Below are 21,902 nucleotides of genomic sequence, written 5' to 3'. Positions count from 1 at the left end.
GTATTCCTGAACCTTGGCAGGAAGGTGGGAAAGACGCAGGCTCTCCAGAAGAGGTATCATGATCATTGAGTGGATGACAGAGGCTATAAACCTGGGGATGCAGTCCATGTTCAAATTTTGAGGATGGGGCCTCATGGATTCAAAGGACCAAAGTGTGGACAATGGGACCAATGTCCGACACGGTCAAGACTGAGGAACGTATCGTGGACCATCTCAAAGGCAGGGATGGCACCTCCTGTTTGCCATCCTTGAACCAAAGTGCACTTCCCCCCAGGGACCTGTGCCCAGACCAGCGGGACATGGACAACTCAACGTCTGTTTTGGACACAGAATCCTCAGTATTCTTGGAGGACAGAGCAGTCAGAGATACACCTCCGACAGGGTCCCCTCAGTGTTAAGCATGAAAAAGGCGCTTCTCGACATGATACACACCCCCCAAAGCTGCTCCACAGTTGCAAGAAGCGCAGCCATGGGCAAAACAATGAAGGAGACACCCTCTGCATTTGGCTACCGGGAGACCTTCAGGGGAGAGGGATGTAATAACCCTCATGAGACCCATGGGGACAACCCGATTGATCTCCCATGGAACTCATTAGCTCCGGCTAGTAAAAATTGCCTCATAAAAGCCATCCCAAAATGGAACTGGTGAAAGCAGTGGACCCAATTGGGACTCTCGGAATGTGAGCCACTTGCGGCCTTTACTTTTGCTGTCAAATTAAACTTATTTCGGATTTACCTTCTTGGGCCTTCTATTATATTATTGATGCTGGCCTTGGGTGGGTGGCAGTTAGGCCTGGTACACTAAACTGAAAGCAGGGAGTTCAGATTAGGAAAGACTAACCCTCTCCCGTCTGGATCTATGGTCAGCCCGTGCCCCCAGTTAATTGAGGCGTGTGGATCCTTGCATCATGACAGAACATGGACAAATATCAGTCTTCACTTCTTTTTGTGACTCAGATCATAACAAAATAACACACTTAAAAAAAACCTGACTAGTTTAACAGGATGTTAAAAGAATGTACCATTATCTCGCCTTTATTGAAGGCAGTCCTTCAGTGAAACCATAAACAGAAAAGGCCCTTAGGCCTGAGAAAAGGTTTGGTGTATTTTACATGTAATGTGAGAAACACCTGCACCTTGACAGCACTTGATTAATGTGGTTTTGTTTCTTCATTAGATCACAATATACCATTTTAAATCAGTGTTCTGTGAACTGGTTTATCTTCCCACTATTATCTTATTGAATTGCCTTGGGTAAAATTGTTGAAATGCAGCAGTTACACTCTGTCTGGAGTAATTATACCATGCAGGGAAATAAGTCAAATGTCTTGAGTTCAAAACATATTAATGTTCATAGAAAAGTAACCATGATAAAACATTGTGATGGTTTGTGCAGTTAAGCCCATGTGATATGAGTACTTCAAATCGAATAGCAAATTCACGCTGGCATTGGCATAATCCATAATATAACACTGGTGAACTGGAAAGCAGTGACTTGGCAGCAGTCCCAGCCTGCCCAATGGAAAATATCAGCACATGGATTCATGTCCTGCTAATATAGAAGTGTCTAGAAACTGGCAGTCAGATTCTCCTTTTTTAGAGTCAGAAGTTTGCTTTCTTCCCCACCATTTCCACGCCCCTGAAACAGTTCCCTGGTTGAGGATTGGTTATTTAGGCATGGGATGGACATTGTGGCCAAGAACAAGCCCCAAACTGACAGAGTATCAAACCACAGTTTTGATTTAGCCCCAGAACAAATAATTGAGGATTTGAAGGGAGTTGAGGAGCCTGATGAGGGATTCTAGAATTTCTCCTTTAGCCTTAATCGAAGTCCACTTTTCAGGCACACAGTTCATCCCAGGCTAAACGCTTCACGCCTATATGAGCACTTCAATGACACCTATCCCAAAGCACTGGCCAGAATCAGGAAGTATGACCACGTGGATCCAAAGGCAGAGAGGAGACCTGGCAAGTGCTGGAAGAAAATCCTTTTCCTTATTACTTATATCCCCAATGGAACCAACAGACCTATGAAACAAGCATGGAATTCTCAAAATAATTTGGGAACTTCCTAGAAGATTGGGACTTAGCATGCACCCCCCCCCCCCCCCCCCCCCCCCCACCCCCTCCTCCCCCACTTAGTGGAATTGATAGGGCCACTGTAAACAGCTAAATTTGATTGCTACAAAGCCCTGTTCCAAATTCCTGCTTCAATATGGGTGGACATTGGGTCTTCCATCTTTTTGCTCCCCAGGAATTTCAGGACCAGACTGTTAGAGCACTGTTTGGCCAGAGTGATGGTTCGAGTTGGAAAATTGAAAAGTGGACTCAATGGGCTGAATGGCCTTCTTCTGTGTCCATGAGTCACCAGAAGATCATCAGGAATAGAAACCCAACAATTTTACTCACTTACGCCAGGATACTGGGATCAATTTTAATGTCCCTGTTGTTACCTTTGTTCAATATTTTAACTCAATAATGACCACTAATTGAATGTGTGACCCTGCCTGACATTCTGTTCACCTTTCCTGAACAGTTCATATGATGCCACTGATTGTCCATCATTCTAGAAGGACAAGCCTCAAGCAGTCAGTGCACTGTCAAATGCTTGTAATTCAGAATGAAATGTAAGCATAATTTCAAACTTGCGAACCAACAAGTTCTGTTTTTTAAAAGTATTGATTACGTTAATTATACAATTGAAAGAGCAGCCACCATAATAATGGTAAGACTGAGGACTTTATTGGATCAGCTTTGAGTTCTTTTTATGCATTAAGAATATTTTGATCTTGGTCAGTCTCAATTTTAATTGGGGAAATATGCTGTTAAAAAAAGTAAAAATTAATTGAATTCACTCAATTCAAAATGTATGCAAATGGTTACTTCTGGCTTGCAAACCAAAGGTTCTAATGATATTAGGCCCCTAAACACAGATTGAAATGGATGAAACACTAAGCTGTGAAGGGGATTCTGGGAAATCTCGCAGATCGAAGCACAAAAGAGCACTTTAATCAACATCGCCCACTTTTGTGGAAGTAAACATAAACAAATCAGCAATAAAAGAGCCAAGTGACTTTAAAAAAAGGACACTTTAATAAATGACATTTAGCAAGATTAAAAACTGCATTCAGCACAAAAGCCTTTAAGGGCTGGAGGATTGCATTTGTTTTTTATTCTGAAGCATAAATTTTCCTTTTATGTAAAAGGAAGCTAATGTGCAGAATCATAGTAGTAAAATATTACTGGAAAAATGAGATCACACAGATAATAGTTAGATACAGATAGATACATTTATTGTAAGGAATTGACAGCCCTAAGGATAAATTACATCCATAAATTACAGAAATATTTAATAAAATACAAGCATTTCAAGCTATTTAATGTTATTACTACATTTAATACATTTATAGGCTAGATTTTCATAAAAAATGGATTGGAATAAGTGCTTCTGCTAACTTGTTAGTCATATGGAACTGTTTGCAGAGTAATATATTTTGACTGTCTTTTGCCTTCTTTCATTTTTTTTCACATTAATTTGCTTGGGTGATTTTTTCTCATACTCATCAAACACGTCAGCTCATTCTTGCACTAATGATCATTGCATTTCCCCACTTTTGTTTCTCCATGTCAGTATCGTGTACTTCCGGGTCAGGTGCACTATGTCCAGATAGAGACTAATGCTCACTTTACTGAGACAGATTTTCTTCCATTCGCTATTTCAACAAAGCAGTGGACATGAGGGAAAAAAAGAGATGTGATGTTGAGAGAACGGGCAAGTGGACATGACCTAAATACTGGAGCTTGGCATTCAGCAGTAAAATTAGGGAGCATTCTGTCATACAAAAGATAATGGAAATTTGCTACTCTCTTCCCAAAAAAGGTTATGGATCCTGGCTTAACTGAAGCTTTCAAGTTTAAGGCAACAAGGTGCTCATCAGAAAATAAGCTTAGTTCTTCAAACTTTTTTTCCGGGGACACATTTTTACCAACCGGTCAACCTTCGGGACCCAACTTGGCTGGCCTTCGCGACCCACCCCGGCCGACCTGCGCGACCCACGCCAGCCGACCTGCGCGACCCACCATTTTCTCTTACCTTGTTTGCCGCTGACAAAAATGGAGGAAATGGTTTTGGGTCCCTTTGGCCTTCGTACACGCTCCTCCAACGGAACCTGTTGGATGAAGGTGAAGCCTTCCGGTGTTGGAAAGCATGGAGTCTCCATCTGTCCAAAGTTCTGCATATTTTTCCTGTAAATTTTTATCAAATAAACCCTCCCCCCCAAACTTGTAAAAAAAAAATGAATAAAATAAATGAATAAATGAATAAAAACCACTACAGTACTTGTAAACCAAAAAGTTGCAACCGTTTAAAAAAATAGCGGCCGCAGTACGCATGCGTGCCCGATTATCGGCGAGCATGTGCATTCTGCGAACATGTTAAAAAAAAATCGGCCGCATTGCGCATGCGTGCCCAATGATCGGGCATGCATGCGCAATGCGGCCGATTTTTTTAAATCGCGGGGATTTGCGCCTTCGGGAGCGCCGCGAACAACGGCTCCGTGGCCCTCCTGACACCCGCCCTCGACCCACCTGCAGGTCGCGCCCCCGACTTTGAAGAACACAGGTCTAATTGAAGCGAAGAGTGAAACGGGTTTGAGGGTCTGAATTGACTATTGCTATTTCTAATATTTCTATTTTCCCAGATAGCATGAGTTTCAAGAAGTGAGGAAGGCGCTGGATGAACTGTACACAGTCATAAACAACTATGAAACAGAACACCCGGAGGACTTGTTCATTGTGGCCGGAGACTTCAACAAAGCCAACCTCAAGAGTGTACTGCCAAAATTCCACCAGCACATCTCCTGTCCCACCAGGGGCGACAACACTCTTGACCACTGCTACTCAAAAATCAAGGGCGCCTACCGTTCCATCCACTGACCGCACTTTGGGAAATCAGACCATAAGACTCCTTCTCCCGGCTTACAAGCAGAAACTCAAGCGGGAGAATTCAGCTAAGAAGGTTGTGCAGTGCTGGTCCAAGGAGACAGAAGAGCTCTTACGTGCTGCTTAGAGACAGTGGATTGGTCCATATTTAAGAACTCAGCGACTAACTTAAATGAGTATGCCACCGCCGTCACAGACTTCATCAGCAAATGTGTGGACGACTGTGTGCCAAAGAAAGCAGTACGTACGTTCCCCAACTGGAAACCATGGCTTAATCGCGACATTGACTCCCTACTGAAGGACAGATCTGAGGCGTTCAAGGCAGACGACCCTGTCCTATACAAGAAATCCAGGTACGACCTCCGCAAAGCCATCCGAGATGACAAGAGAGAATATCAAACTAAGCTAGAGTCACAGACAGACTCTCGGCGGTTGTGGCAAGGACTAAACAACATAACGGGCTACAAAGCGAAGCAGAGCAGTATGTCTGGCAGCAGCGCACCCCTCCCAGATGAACTTAATGCATTCTATGCTCGGTTTGAGCAGGTAACCAACAATCCGCTGTCAAGTGCCCCAGCAGCCCATAATTCATCCATACCCACCATCACAGTTTCCGAAGTCAGATCGGCCTTCCTGAAAGTGAACCCACGGAAGGCGATGGGCCCGGACGGGATCCCTGGTCGTGCACTCAGAGCCTGCGCATACCAGCTGGCAGAGGTATTCACAGACATCTTTAACCTATCCCTACTCCACTCCGAGGTCCCCACCTGCTTCAAGAAGACCACCATCATACCGGTACCAAAGAAGAACCAGGCAACGTGCCTCAATGACTACCGCCCGGTGGCCCTGACGTCAGTTGTAATGACGTGTTTCGAGAGGCTGATCATGAAGCGCATCACCTCCATACTCCCGGAACGCCTTGACCCACTTCAATTCGCATACCGTCACAACCGGTCCACATCAGACGCCATTTCCCTGGCCCTACACTCATCCCTAGAGTATCTCAAAAACAAGGACTCCTACATCAGACTCCTATTTATTGACTACAGCTCCGCCTTCAACACCATAATCCCAGCCAAGCTCATATCAAAGCTCCAAAACCTAGGACTTGGCTCTCCACTCTGCAACTGGATCCTTGACTTTCTGACCAACAGACCACAATCAGTAAGAATGAACACCAACACCTCCTCCACAATAGTCCTCAATACCGGTGCCCCGCAAGGCTGCGTATTTAGCCCCCTACTCTACTCCCTGTACACACACGACTGCGTGGCAAAACTTGGTTCCAACTCCATGTACAAGTTTGCTGACGATACGACCATAGTGGGCCGGATCTCGAATAACGACGAGTCCGAATACAGGAGGGAGATAGAGAACCTAGTGGAGTGGTGTAACAACAACAATCTCTCCCTCAATGCCAGCAAAACTAAAGAGCTGGTCATCGACTTCAGGAAGCAAAGTACTGTACACACCCCTGTCAGCATCAACGGGGCCGAGGTGGAGATGGTTAGCAGTTTCAAATTCCTAGGGGTGCACATCACCAAAAGTCTGTCCTGGTCCACTCACGTCGATGCTATCACCAAGAAACCACAACAGCGCCTATACTTACTCAGGAAACTAAGGAAATTTGGCATGTCCACATTAACCTTAACAACTTTTACAGATGCACTATAGAAAGCATCCTATCGGGCTGCATCACAGCCTGGTATGGCAACTGCTCGGCCCAGGACCGCAAGAAACTTCAGAGAGTCGTGAATACCGCCCAATCCATCACACGAACCTGCCTCCCATCCATGGACTCCATCTACACCTCCTGCTGCCGGGGGAAAGCGGGCAGCATAATCAAGGATCCCTCCCACCCGGCTTACTCACTTTTCCAACTTCTTCCATCGGGCAGGAGATTCAGAAGTCTGAGAACACGCATGAACAGACTCAAAAACAGCTTCTTCCCCACTGTCACCAGACTCCTAAATGACCCCCTTATTGACTGACCTCATTAACACTACACCCTGTATGCTTCAACCGATGCCAATGCTTATGTAGTTACATGGTATATCTTGTGTTGCCCTATTATGTATTCTCATGTATTTTCTTGTCTTTTCTTGAATTTTGTTTAATTCCCTTTTCTTCCATGTACTGAATGATCTGTTGAACTGCTTGCAGAAAAATACTTTTCACTGTACCTCGGTACACGTAACAATACACAAATCCAATCCAATCCAATCCAAAGGGTTCCTATTATGTCAAAATGGAATAACATTCATGACAGGAAAGTGGGATAAAAAAACAACACTTTTTTACTGGTTTCCTCGCTGAAAATTTCACTGCTGTCCAGCCAACAGTTCAAGTAGCAAGCAGCAATTTGCTAAAAATATAGAGGCGTCTTTTGTTTCATTGAACTGGAAAATTTCAATGGATCACCACATCCACAATGGAAGCGAATAGGACAGAGAATATTTTTTTATCAGAGAGCTTGGTTGTAGAGACCTACTGTAAGTACATTGCAGTGGAACTGAAAGAAGGGAAGGTGGCAGGTGGCATACATGGGTAATACAAAATGCACAGGAGGTACTATTGGAGGCCACAGCCGTATGAATGAGAGTAAGATGCATGGTGGTATGGTGGAGGAGCAGTGCATGGGAAGCTTGGGTTCATCTCGGAGGCTTGGAACATAGAATTTACATAGAATTTACAGTGCAGAAGGAGGCCATTCGGCCCATCGAGTCTGCACCGGCTCTTGGAAAGAGCACCCTACCCCCTACCCAAGGTCAACACCTCCACCCTATCCCCATAACTCAGTAACCCCACCCAACACTAAGGGCAATTTTGGACACTAAGGGCAATTTATCACGGCCAATCCACCTAACCCGCACATCTTTGGACTGTGGGAGGAAACCGGAGCACCCGGAGGAAACCCACGCACACACGGGGAGGATGTGCAGACTCCGCACAGACAGTGACCCAAGCCGGAATCGAACCTGGGACCCTGGAGCTGTGAAGGGATTGTGCTATCCACAATGCTACCGTGCTACTGTACACGGAGGTGTACAGGTTTTTTTTCTATTCACGGAAGGGCTGAAGAAATCTATTCTTGGGATATGGTCATCAGAGGCAAGCCCAACCCACATTATTTTCAGAAGGTGGTGGTCAGCAGCCTTCTTGAACCACTGCAGTCAATTTGGTGAGAAATCTGATATAACTGAGTGGCTTGTTAGGCCATCTCAGAGGACAGTTAAAAGACAATCACATTTCTCTTGGTTTGGCATCACATAAGGTTCAAAACAGAACATAAGAACTAGGAGCAGGAGTAGGCAATTCAGTCCCTTGAGCCTGCTCCGCCATTCAACTTAACCTCAACTCCACTTTCCTGCCTGATCTCCATCACCCTTCAACCCATTACTAATTAAAAATCTGTCTATCTCCTCCTTAAATTTACTCAATATCCCTGTATCCACCGCACTCTGGGGTAGTGAATTCCACAGATTCACGACTCTTTAAGGGAGGTAATTTATCCTCATCTCTGTTTGAAATCTGCGACCCCTTATCCTAAAACTATGACCTCTTGTTCTAGATGTTCCACAAGAGGAAGCATCCACTGTACGTCTACTTTGTCAATAACTTTGAGCATCTTACATGCCTCAATTAGATCACATCTTATTCTTCTAAACTTGAGAGAGTATAGACCTAAACTGCTCAATCTGACTGCATAAGACAAACCCCTCAGGCTGGATTCTCCCCTACCCGGCGTGACGGTGGGTCCCGGCGAAGGGGAGTGGCACTAACTACTCCGGGGTCGGGCCTCCCCAAAAGTGGTGAATTCTCCCCACCTTTGGGGGCTAGCCACGCGCCGGAGCGGTTGGCAGCAGAAGACTGGCGCAAAAAACTGGCGCCCCCGGCAGCGGGGCTGGCTGAAAGGCTTTTGCCGACCGGCGCATGTGCGCTGTGGGTTTCTCTTCCGCTTCCGCCATGGCGGAGGCCGTGGCGGCCGCGGATGAGAAAGAGTGCACCCAGGGCACTGGCCCGGAGTCTGAGCGGGGGCCCCCGATCGTGGGCCAGGCCACCGTGGGGGCACCCCCCGGGGTCCGATCGCCCCCCGCCCCCCCCGGGACCCCGGGGCCCGCTCGCGCCGCTGATCCCGCCGCCACCAGAGCTGGTTCAAACCTCGGCGGCGGGAGTGGCCTCCCAGCGGCGGGACTTCGGCCCATCCGGGCCGGAGAATCACTGCAGGGGCCTCGCCGATCGGAGTAGCGAGATTCCTGCCACCGCCACTTCCCGGGTGGTGGAGAATCTCTGCCACGGCGGGGGCAGGATTTTCGGCGGCCCCAGGCGATTCTCCGACCCTGCTGGGGGTCGGAGAATTTCACCCCTCATCTCTACAATCAGTCTAGTGAACCTCTCTGAACCACCTCTGATGCAACTACATCCCTCCTCAAATAAGGGGACCAAAACTGAACACAGTACTCCAGGTGCAGTCTCACCAATGCCTCACCAAACCAAGGGCTGGTTTAGCTCAGTTGGCTAGACAGCTGGTTTGTAAGGCAGAACAAGGCCCATAGCCCGTGCATTTGGCTGTGTTTTCTGCCGCTCGCAGCGCCGATAAACGCAACACTATCAAACAGCATATCGTTAGATAGGGACCTTAGTGGGGAATGGGCGGCCATGCCCTTGTTTTGTGCACTGTGGAGGTCCGCTGTGGGTGTTGGAGAATGGCAAGGGGCAGGGTCCCCAGGGCAATTGGATGTTCCACCTGGTGTCAGCCTCTGAGTTGACAGGAAAGGGGTTAGTGGTGTGAAGCCGCCTTGTAGGACAGCTTACCCAGTGAGTGACGCTACCATGCTCACCATCGCCATAACCACCAGCCCCCCCCCCCAGGATATATGGGCCCGTGAGATGGAATGGCCAGCACATAGGCAGGGATTACCCAGGTGGACAGTGGAATTTGATCCTGATGGCAGGAATCAGACTTTGTCAAAGGATGTGGAGCACCTGAGCTCATTTCACAATGAGTCACAAACTTCCTCAGTCCCAAGGGCAGGACCCATTGATACTGCAAATCCTTGTCACGTGGTTCCAGCCCGGGCACCATGCCCGGTTCGTCCTGGCCATCTTCCTCATCAGATGAGGCATGATATTCTTCCTCCTCCTCTGGCATGTGCCACCTCTGCTGTGCGATGTTGTACAGGACAATGTTCCAGAGCCTCCTGGAGCAATATTGGAGAGTCCCATTGGAGCAGATATTAAGAAAGAGAGAAATGGTAAAAGACAGTTAAAATGAAATGGGATGAGAATAAATGGGTCAAGGTGGGGTAGAGCTAATCATCTGAAGTTGTTGAATTTGATGTTGAGACCGGAAGGCTGCATCGTGCCTAACTGGAAGATGAGATGTTGTTCCTCCAGTTTGCGTTGAGCTTCACTGGAACATTGCAGCAGGCCAAGAACAGACATGTGGGCATGGGAGCAGAGTCTTTTGTTAAAATGGCAAGCAACAGTAAGGTAAGGGACCTGAATGCGCACAGGCTGAAGATGCTCAGCAAAGTGATCACCCAGTCTGCGTTTGGTCTCTCCGATATAGAGGAGACCACATTGGGAGCAGCGAATGCAATAGACCAAATTGAAAGAGATGCAAGTGAAACGCTGCTTAACCTGGAATGAGTGTTTTGGGCCTGGGATGTTAAGCATGGAAGAGGGGAAAAGGGGCAGGTGTCACACCTTCTGCGATTGCATGGGAAGGTGCCATGGGCGATGGGAGAGGTACTGGGTATGGTGGAGGAGTGGACTAGATTGTCTCGGAGGGAGGGGAGGGGGCGAGGGTAGTGGCGCGGGGGATGGACCACCCAATGTTTCTGCAGAGCCCAACCTTAAGTAAACCAAAGCTTCTTTCAGATAGTAGAAAATACTAATATTGTTCCCTATGACTGACAATGTTTAAGCACTCTGGGCTGGATTCTCCCAAAGTGAGATATGTCCCCACGCCAGCGTAAAAACGGTGGAGTTTTACTTCCGAAATTCCTGAAAAAGCGTTAGACCAATTCCACGCCCTGCAGGGGGCTGGCAGGGACCCGGAGTGAATCTCGCAGCTTTTTCTGCAGATACAGGCTCCCGCACTTTGGGTCAGAGGCCGCGCATGCGCACGGCGGCGGCCTCCAGTGGCCGCGCCGTGCTCCATGGCGGACCCGGACCACGGAGTCATACCGAACAAAGAGACCCCCCGATCGGCCGTGCGCTCAAACCTCAAACCCTGCATATTTAATCACTGACCGCCTATATAAGGCCCCCCCTGGTCTCCGGTTAGCCCACCCTCAACCAGGGCGGCCACAGACTGAGTCCGCAGCGGCCACACAAGCATCCCGACTGGCAATAGGTGTTAGTTCCATGCCGTCGGGAACTCAGCCGGTTGGGACCGGAGGTTTGCTGGGCGGGCCTCTGGCAATGGGCCCCTGGCCGTGCAGCGTGCTCCACACTGACGTCGATTTTCGGTGCCCGGAGAATCGCCATACTGATGCCGGCTATGATTATGGCGCTGGGCTGTGGAGAATCCAGCCCTCTACCTCTGTCAGTACTTTAATATTGCTATCAGATGGTCAATGTGCTTCCTGAGTCTTTTGACCTCCTACTTCCAGCTAATCCATTCAGTCATCCTCTTCTCCCCATCTCCATTATTGTCATAACTAAGAAATGTAAATTTTCAGAGAAAACTGAACAAAACACACTGGGCAGGATTCTCTGTTTGGAATACTATGACGTGATTTGCCCTCCTCCCCAACTGAGTGCTTCTCGACAATGAGCCATCGCTCGGAGTGGGATTCCTCATTCCGCCACTTATCCAAATGGGAATTCCCACCCCACGCTGCCGGCGGAACGGAGAATCCTACCAGCAGAGAATTCACCCCCATGCTCTCCCGTCAGAGAATTGCTACCAATTTACATTCCCTTGGGAGTGCAAAACAGGAAGCAATTCAGTATCCCTTGCCATGCAAATGTATGCATGGCGAAGAATAGGAGAGATACTCACGGGAAATCTCGCTATCGGCTGCCATTTTGAACGGGCAGCCTGATGGCGACGGCAGCTAATATCCCCCCCCACACCGAAAATTGGCCCCCCACCCACCCGCGCATAGCAATGCAGCCCCTCCGACCTCTGGATTTTCTGGGTGCCCCCTCCTTCCTGCAAATATGAGGGTGACACATTGACCACACAAAGAGAAGTAAGTGCACTCCAATCACGAAGTGCAATGCAGTCACTCAAGCGTGTGATTGCACTGCACTTACTTCTAATTGATGTGGTTGATGTTTGTAAACATTGGAGTTTCAGCACTTACAGTCATTCACCCATGAAAGAAGATGAATGAATCAAGGCTGAAGCTGTTTTGTGGAAGCTGTCAATCACAGCTTGCTACTAGAAATGAACAAATGGGTGAATTTGACGGGTTTTAACACAAGTCACAGCTGTTCTCGTTGCAGGAATGGACACGTGGTGTTGCCAGGTAAGCGTTACAACCGTAATTTCTGTCACTGCCCCTGGTTGGTCTGCTCTCTAGCCTCCAAAACAGGGGTCTTTTTCTGGCGGATCTGTGGGGGAGTTGTCCTTCTATGTAGGGATCACTGTGGGAGGTCCCTCTAGTTACGGGGTCCCCGTGGGGGTCCATCTGTTTGGAGGGTCCCTGGGCTCTAGTTAGGGGGTCTATGTGGGGGGTTCCTCAATTTGGGGGTCTCTGTGGGGTGTTGCTTTAGGGGCTGGTTTTGCACAGTAGGCTAAAAAGCTGGCTTGTAATGCTGAACAAGGCCAGCAGCGCGGGTTCAATTCCCATACCGGCCTCCCCGAACAGGCGCCGGAATGTGGCAACTAGGGACTTTTCACAGTAACTTCATTGAAGCCTACTTGTGACAATACCCGATTATTATTATTAGTTAGGGACTCCCTGGGTATCCCGTTATTTAGGAGATTCCTGGGAGGGTCCCCCTATTTACAGGGTCTCTCTGGGGTGGCTGCGGGGATGGGCTGGTAGAGGAGGGTGAGGCAGGTTGTGCATTGTGCGGGAGAGGGTGGCCCTCAGATGGACTTTGAGGGCAACTCCCAAATGGGGTTACCCTTGCGCACCTCAAGGTGCACCATGTAAGGCTCACATTTGCTGAGACCTGTTATGATTCCTGCCCACATGATTCCCTGGCCCAGTGGACCAGAGAATCATCGAGGGCTGGAGAATAGGGTGCTGGGTCTGCTAAGTACATGCAAATGGGTCTTTAAGACATACTTGCAATACTTTCAACTTCCCACTGGCATGCAGGTGCGAACCCCATCCCCCCCCCCCGATAGCAGGGGGCTGGAGCTTAGCGGTCAGTTTGTGCCCAGTGCCAACCCCGGCTTAGGACGGATGCCTGATTCTTTGCCCAATCACGATCCGCGTTTCCAGCACTGATAATTGAGCCAGGAGAAACTCTTCAAACCATACACAAAGGGCGAGATTCTCCCAAAACGGGAGAAATCGTAAAGCTGCCGTAAAACCCGGGCGGGTTTTACGGCAGCGCGCCCCTTCCCGACGGGGGACCGATTCTGGTCCCCGGTCGGGGCTAGCAGCCCGACGCCGTAGGCTCTGGCAAGACGGGCTTAACGAAAATCGTTAAGCCCGCTTACCGGAGTTAGCGCCGGCTGACGCGTCATATGACGTCAGCCGCGCATGCGCAGTTTGGAAGACTCCAACCCGCGCATGCGCGGGTGACGTCATCGCGTTTTTGCGCGAAACCCGCGCATGCGCGGGCCGGGTTGCCCCTCAACCGCCCCGCGAATGGATACTGCGGGGCGGCGGAAGGACAAGTAGTGCGCGGGCATCGGGCCCGCTGCCCGCGATCGGTGCCCACCGATCGCGGGCCCATGGCACCCTTGGCACGGCCGTGGTACTGCCGTGCCAATCGGTGCCATGGTTATAAAAAGCGAGTTGGTGACGCCGTTTTTACGAACGGCAAGACCAGGTGTGTTTGCCGTTCGTGAAAACGGCGGAAAGGGCTGGGACTTCGGCCCATCTAACAGCTGTGAATCGCTGCCGGCCGTAAAAAAACGGCGGCAGCGATTCGGGTCGGGACTTCGGCGGGGGGGTGGGAGAATAGCGGGAGGGCGGGAAAAATGTCGGGAAGGCCCTCCCGCTATTCTCCCACCCGTCGTGGGGGGCGGACAATTTCGCCCAAAGAATTTAACCCAAGATTAGTCCAGTGTAGGATTGGTCATAATCATTTAAAATATCACAAATTCCAATCAACCTTATTGAAATAAAATTATCTTGTTCTCACATGCGTGGATATGTATCCAGGTTAAAATGCCCAAATGTTGAGCGGCACGGTGGTGCAGTGGTTAACACTGCTGCCTCACAGTGTCGTGGACCCAGGTTCGATCACGGCCCCAGGTCATTGGCCATGTACTACACATATGCATTCCCCCTGTGTTTGCGTGGGCCTCGCCCCCACAACCCAAAGATGTGCAAAGGGGGTGGATTACGCTAAATTGCCCCGTAATTGGAAAATAAAGAATTGGGTGCTCTAAAAAAAAAATTAAAATTCACACATGTTTATCAAAAATATCCTGGAATTAGGATTCTGGCCAGTAAGCATGATTCATCAACCGAAAAAGAAACTTTGTTGATCAGACTTCCCTTTTTGTTAACTTATTGACTTAAATTACTGAACCTATTATCACAAAATCGCCACACAAACATTGCCCAGAATTCTCTGGTTGACTGGATTCACTTTTCCCACTGGCAGTGCACCCGCACCCATGGGCTTCCCAGCGGCATGGGGTGGTTACAATAGGAAAATCCATTGACAAGCAGCAGGAAGATCGAATCCCGCCACCAGCAAATAGCACACCGCCGGAAACACGCAGCTGAGGGATCAGAAATTCCAATATCCACAGACGTACCGAGAAAGATAGCAGCCTGGATTCACCACCCCACAACGCCAGAAATGTGGATCGTAATCAAGCGTAGAATCTGGCGTCTGCCAAAAATCAAGTTCATGCCCGTTGCTGGACCAAACGCCATACTCCAGCAGTCCGCTGGTGGCGACAACGCGATTTGTGCCCTGCATTGGCGTTGACATGCTAAACTGACATTCGCGTGCGCTGACATATGGGTCTGGATTCTCCGATTTTGAGGCTATATCCTCATATCTGTGTAGAAACGGTGGCGTTTTACACCCGAACATTCACCGCAAAATGGCCACCAATCCTCCATTTAGCTGGGGAGTAGCATGGCGGCAGCGTAGAGCACCCAGCTCTAGCTGCCGATACAGCCCGGAGAATTGCTGGGTCCATGGCAGCAAATGCGCACGGCGGCGGCCTGCAGCAGCCGCGATGTGCAACATGGACCCCGCCTGCAAAATAGTGCCCCCCCTTTGGCCAGCCCGCACGCCCCAGACCACCCCCCAACAGTGCCCCAGGCCTCGATAAAGTCCCCCCTGCCCGCGCCTTGGCGCTCCCCCGTCTGTAGCAGCACTGGACTAAATCCGCAGCTGCCACGCCGAGTTCCCAACGGGTGGGCTCATGAGAGACCCACGCCTTCGGGAACTCAGCCGGTCGGGGGAAGAGCATCAGGGGTGGGCCTCAGGCAACATCCTTTGGGGGGGGCAGAGCATCGTGACAGCGGCGTGGCCTCCGATTTGGTCGGGAACTTTGATTCTCCAGCCAATCGCCAAACTCGATTTTGGTGTTGGCGACCGGAGAATCCAGCCCATGGTTACCGGGTCCAACCCAATTTCTCCAAGCCTTTGCGATGCTCCATCCCTGTCAGGTGGAAGTGATGCAAGTGCAGTTTACAACATGCATTTAAAAATGGGCACTGGGCGCCATGGCTGCTGAGGGAGAAAGAGAAGATAAGAAATGTTTTTAAAATTGTTATAAGTTGTTAAACGTTGTACCACTTGCTGGGGGGGTGTTACCTGGGGCGGTTGGTCCACCCGGATGGCCAGCGCCATCGAATAGCGATCCTGCGGGAGAATGGACATACAGTCAGTGGGAGGGTAGGATCATCATCCTGGCATGAACAACTTACATGTGATTGGTCATATGGGTGGGGGCCAGTGGATAATCATCTCTTCGGTGCAGGCCTAGCTCAACATAAGTGACAGATATATCCTCAGCCTTGATCTCTAGGGCCAGTTCCTTGTAGAGGGTGAGAGTTTTGTGGTTCGGCACCCCGGTGCCCATCAGGGCTCTTTCCTGTCTATTGTGGGCTAGCTTCTCCTAGAGGGGCCACTGTGGGGCCACTGTGAGCCACACGTTTCAAGCATCGAGGTGGGAGGGAGTATGGTGGGTCGGGTGTCAACTCACTCGTGCGGCCCGGTGGAGATTGTTAAGCTCTTTGTGGCACTGGATGGCGGTCCTCCTGGTGACACTCCTGCACTGACAGCTGATGTCACTGCCTCCTAGGCGGCATTGGCTGATCTCAGGGGAACAGGGTCTCCCGTCTGGACTCCTCCGCGTCGATCAGTCTGGCCGGGTTGGCATCCCTGAATCGTGGAGCTAGTCTGCGTGATGGCACGGCTGTGTGATGTCTGTGGTTTGCTCTGTAACGTTAGTTTAGTTGCTGCTCCCACTCATTAGCAGGGAGCTGATGGGCACGGTCCCGGCAAATTAGCCGGTGGGACAGTCATTTGTGCATGAAGCCCACAGGGCATCATTTAGTGCTCTAATTAACATTAGAAACTGGTGACCATCTCACTGGGCCGGCCATTGGGAAGGACCCAGCGATTCCTGTTCATGACCACTTAGAACAAATTCAGTTAGATCGCGCTAATAGTTTCTTCGAGACAGAACTCTGCAAACTCACAATCCCTTACTAGCAATTTAGGGTACACGCAGTAATCACATTCACACTTTCATAATTCCAGGCACTCTCAGAAATATGAGATACACATATTAAACAAGCAAGAAAAATACTTAAAACAAGATACAAGACTAGACTACAGGGAGTTAATTCGGTGACACACAAGAAGTCATATTCCAATGGGAAAAGGATTTATACAAATACACTGAACCTCACAAGTTATTTCTCTCTTTTTGTTGCCTTTTCACACTGCATCTGAACTATACCATGGGCTACGAACTTCAGCCGGTCTCAGCATCACTTTCTCGTGGTTACATGTAATTGTTCTCCAGCTGAACTGAAGAAAGTCATGGCTGCACCACGGAGTTTGGTGTCCGAAATAACAGTAAGCATATTCATGAGAGGTGCTTTGTAAACGAATCCTTACGGCAACTTATATTTACAGAGTGAAATTTATACAGAGAACAATGTCTGATGGGGGAGGCTGAGCAAGTGCAAACGAGGAGAAAAGAAAGGAGATGGTTAAGTTAAGGAAAGTAAAGGCATGGTAAACTAAACATATATGAGGAAATTTCTATAAATGGGATGGACCAGAATGAATTTGGGAAGGATAACCAAAAGATGGCTAAAGAAATAGTAGTTGGTTACATAAAACAAAATCCAACTAAAAAAAGACTGGACAGCAAGACATAAACTGGTGTCAGTAGAGTGCAGGCTGGTGGAACAATATCACATCATGGAAATGGGGTGAGGCAAGGCTGTGCAAAGATTGGAAGTAGGGTAATGGAGTTAAGTAACAGTTGGTGTGATGGAGAAAAGGACATTGTATGGGAGAGCACCTCAGCTGTTCTAAATCATTTGTACTTTGCAGGGTAGCGACACGAAGAAGGTAATGAGCTTGGGCAATATGGCTGGATTCTCTGGTTGCCCAGCGTGTTTCCCGACAGCATGCTATTTTCTGGTGATGGGATTGTCTATTCCTGCCACTTGTCAATGGGCTTTCCCATTGAAGCCACCCCACGGACGCGATTCTCCGCACTCACGACGGGGCGGAGAATAGCGGGCGGCGTAAATTTCTACGGCCACGCTGGTCCTATGCCCTCCCGCTATTCTCCCCCCCACGCCCGCCTCCCGACACGAATCGCTGCCCGCCATTTTTTTACGGCGAGCAGCGATTCACCCCTGGCCGATGGGCCGATTTCCAAGGCCTTTACGGCCGTTTTTATGAACGTAAAACACACCTGGTCTGACCGTTCATAAAAACGGCCGTAAAGTCCTGATCTGGGAACCATGACACCGATTGGAATGGCAGTACCACGGCCGTGCCAAGGGTGCCATGGGCCCGCGATCGGTGCCCACCGATCGCGGGCAGCGGGTACTTACCCCGCGCACTCTTTCTCCCTCCGCCGCCCCGCTGTATCCATTCGCGGGGCGGCTGAGGGGCATACCGGCCCGCGCATACGCGGGTTTCACGCATATGCATGATGACGTCATCCGCGCATACGCGGGTTGGAGTCGTCCAACGAAATCTGTTAAGCCCGCGATGCCAGAGTTCACGGCCGCGCGATGCTAGCCCCGACCGGGGAGCTGAATCGGTTCCCGGTCGGGGGAGGCGGAGACTGGCATCAAACCCGCCCGTTTTTGACGCCAGCTTTCCGAGTCTTCGTGACTCGGGAGAATCGCGCCCCACAATGCTGGGAAAGCTGTGGGTGAAGGTGTACTGCCGATGGGAACAGAGAATCCCAACGGTTGGAGAATTCCCCGTCGGCCGGATCCTCCTCTTCACTGGCTGTGCATTCCCGCCTGCGGATTTCCCAACAGTGTAGAAGTGGCTACAATGGGAAACCCCATTGGCTGGCTGCCAGATCCCACTGCCGGCAGGTGTGCGCCTCTCCAGAAAATGGGTCTGGCAGGACGGAGAACCCCGTCCTTTGTCTTTTGCCAGTGATCTTTCATCCAACAAAAAATCAGGAGTGGAACCGTCCACTGATGATTCTTCAGGGTTTGGCATCATTCACAGCTTTTCCAATAATGAAGCAGGTCCATGTTAGGTTACAGCAGCACCTGAACAATATATAGACTTGGGCTAACAATGGCAGATAACTTTGTGCCCCATAAGATGAGAACAATGATCATCTTATCCCAAGGTACAACCCTACAGCTACTCCCTGGTCTTCAATGTTATCATCATTGCAGAGTCCCCGACCACCAATATCCTGGGGTTCGCCATTGACAATGCATAATCTTTAATTGGATTGGGCATATCAAGATTGCAGCTGCAAATTATGAGTATAATAAAGCATTCACTGCTCATCTGGATGCATGTCGGTGTAGCAACATTCAAAATATACAATATCACGCAAATGAATACCAAAGCAGTTAAGTTGGCTGGTTCTCCTGCCATCAAACTCAACATCCACCTCTGCCATCACTGGTGCACTGTGAGGCTGTGTATTCATGTTTGCTCCTAGTTAGAACAAGGTCACTTTAAGAGTCTGATCAAGTGATGCATTGATGATGTCATCGGCTGTTTGTCATCTATCCGAACAACCTAAAGAGTAAACACATTTCGAATGAAGTCCTTGTTTGTTTGTACCTTTGTGGTCTGCAAGCCTATCCTTTAAAAATACCACAAAGAAAATTGGTGACAAGAGGTCATAACCATACTGGCAGACTCCCAGAGAAGTAAACAAAATATAGAAAAGTCGGCAATCTGTGCATGGACATCCAAAAAGGATTAAGAAGCTAAAACTTTACAACACCAAAGCTGGCAACAGAGGGGTGGTGAATATTGGTAGCAGTCATCAAATGTACTAAACTATAAATGTAAATTTGAGAGGAAACAACGTGGAAAAGAAACTTACGATGTGCTCTGCCCGGAAAGATCTGAAACAGTCGTGGTAGAGCTGTGTGCAGCAAGTACTGTGCAATAATAGTTTAGAGCTGGGGGTATTCCAAACCATGGAGGGAAACAGGCTGAACTCAGAGGTATATTGTTGGAAAAAATAAGAAAGGGAATGTTGTGGCACATCATGCTTACGCAAGTCCTTTCTATAGTAAAAGTGGTGGGAATGTTTGACACCGTATGATGAGATCACCAAGGAGTGGAGCCCAAATACTGAAAGATTCAATTATTTTGTCCAAGCAAATGCAATTGTAGTCCCAACTTTCCTGAGTACAGTGAGGGTGGAAAACATTCGCTCTCCTGTGAAGTTTGATGCAACCAGAAAAACCAGGCTTGAAAACAATGATGAGATTGTGGAGATATTGCAGGCCATTTTTCACCTCAACCTTTGGTCATCACTGAGAGGTTTGGGTTTCATAAATGTAACCAATGATTAATCCTGTGAATCAATCACAGTTCGTAGCGATTTTGAAGAAATTTGCTGACCGATGTCAATTTGGAGATGTCTTGAACAACAAAGCGACAGGGTGGCACAGTGGTCAGCACTGCTGGCTCATAACGCAAAGGTCCAGGGTTCAATTCCAGCCTCGGGTGAATGTCTGTGTGGATTTTGCACTTTCTCCCCGTGTCTGCGTGGGTTTCTTCTGGGTGCTCAGGTTTCCACCCACAGTCCAAAGGTGTGCACGATAGGTGGATTTGCCATGCTAACTTGTCCCTTAGTGTCCAAAGATGTGCAGGTTAGATGGCTTTATGTGGATAGGGTTGGGGAGTGAGCCTAGGTAGGGTGTTCTTTCAAAGGTTCAGTGCAAACTCAATGGACCGAATGCCCTCCTTCTGCATAGTAGGAATTCTATTCTATTCTATGGAATACCATTAGAGACAGTCTAGTGTGTGGGTTAAGAAGTGAAGCTATCCAAAAAAGGCTGTTGACAGAAAGTAACTTAAACCTGAAGAATGCTTTAAAAGTCGTGATCTCTATGGATCTCTAGGGTGGAGGCGGGGATTAAGTTGGGTGCTCTTTCCAAGGGCCGAAGCAAACTCGATGGGCTAAATGGCCTGCTTCTACACTGTAAATTTTATGTTTCTATGATTCTATGGAATTAGCAGCTAAGGAAGCCCAACAATTAAGTTCAAGCACTAGAATTCATAACATGTCAGCTGAGACCCAAACACAGACACAGGTTCAAAATTGCCACCGATGTGCAAAAGCTGGGCATGCAGCAGCAGACAGCTGGTGCAAAGATGCAAAATGCAGGAATTGTGGTAAAAAGAGGCACGTCGGGCCTGCGTGTTGGGGAAAGAGCAACAAGTTCTAAACAAGAACTATAGAAGGCAAGAAACAAGTGCATCAAATGAAAAACCGACGGATGAAAAAGGATCCATGTGATACAAATAGGGCATGAAAAAGGACCTGAATCGCAGTCAGATGACGAAGGGTCGTTGAACATATTAACCATTGCGGGTGCAATAAACAGTTACTGGGTTGCTCCTTCCCTGGATGGACAACTGGCGAAAATGGAGGTGGATACTGAAGCAGCAGTTTTGTTGCTATCAAAAACTGTTTACCAAGAAAAACTATGACATATCACCTTAAAACCCTCAAAGATAATACTAAAAACCTATACTGGGGAATGGTTCCGTTGAGGGGCTGTATCGATGTAAATGTGCAGTTAAATAGACATAGAGCGCGATTCTCCGCTCCCCACGCCAGGTGGGAGAATCGCGGGAGGGCCGGGCGACTCACGACACGCCGCTCTGGCAGCCCCCACGATTCCCCCCCCCCCCCCCCCCCCCGCTCGGTGATTCGCCGCTCGCCGTTTTTCATGCCGTCCGCCGATTTTCCGGCCCGAATGGGCCAAGCGGCCTGAAGTTCGTGACCGGTTCACGACGGCGGCTAACCGCACCTGGTCACTGCTGTCGTGAAAATGGCGGCAAATGCTCGTTTATGGCTTGTGGGGGGCGGAGAGGGGAGTGAGCACCACGGCCATGCTCGGGAGGGGACTGGCCCACGATCGGTGCCCACCGATCGTCGGGCCGGCGTCTCCAAGAGACGCACTCTTTCCCCTCCGCCGCCATGCAAGATCAAGCCGCCACGTCTTGCGAGGCAGCGGAGGGGAAGACGGCAACCGCGCATGCGCGGGTTGGAGCTGGCCAACCTGTGCATGCGCGTCTGACGTCACTTAGGCGCCGTCGTCGCGTCATTCTCGTGCGCCGCCTTGACGCAAGCATCAAGGCCCGCTAGCCGA

Source organism: Scyliorhinus canicula, chromosome 5 (assembly GCF_902713615.1).
Source record: "Scyliorhinus canicula chromosome 5, sScyCan1.1, whole genome shotgun sequence".
Classification (NCBI taxonomy): Eukaryota; Metazoa; Chordata; class Chondrichthyes; order Carcharhiniformes; family Scyliorhinidae; genus Scyliorhinus; species Scyliorhinus canicula.
Note: the sequence above shows the minus strand (reverse complement) of the source record.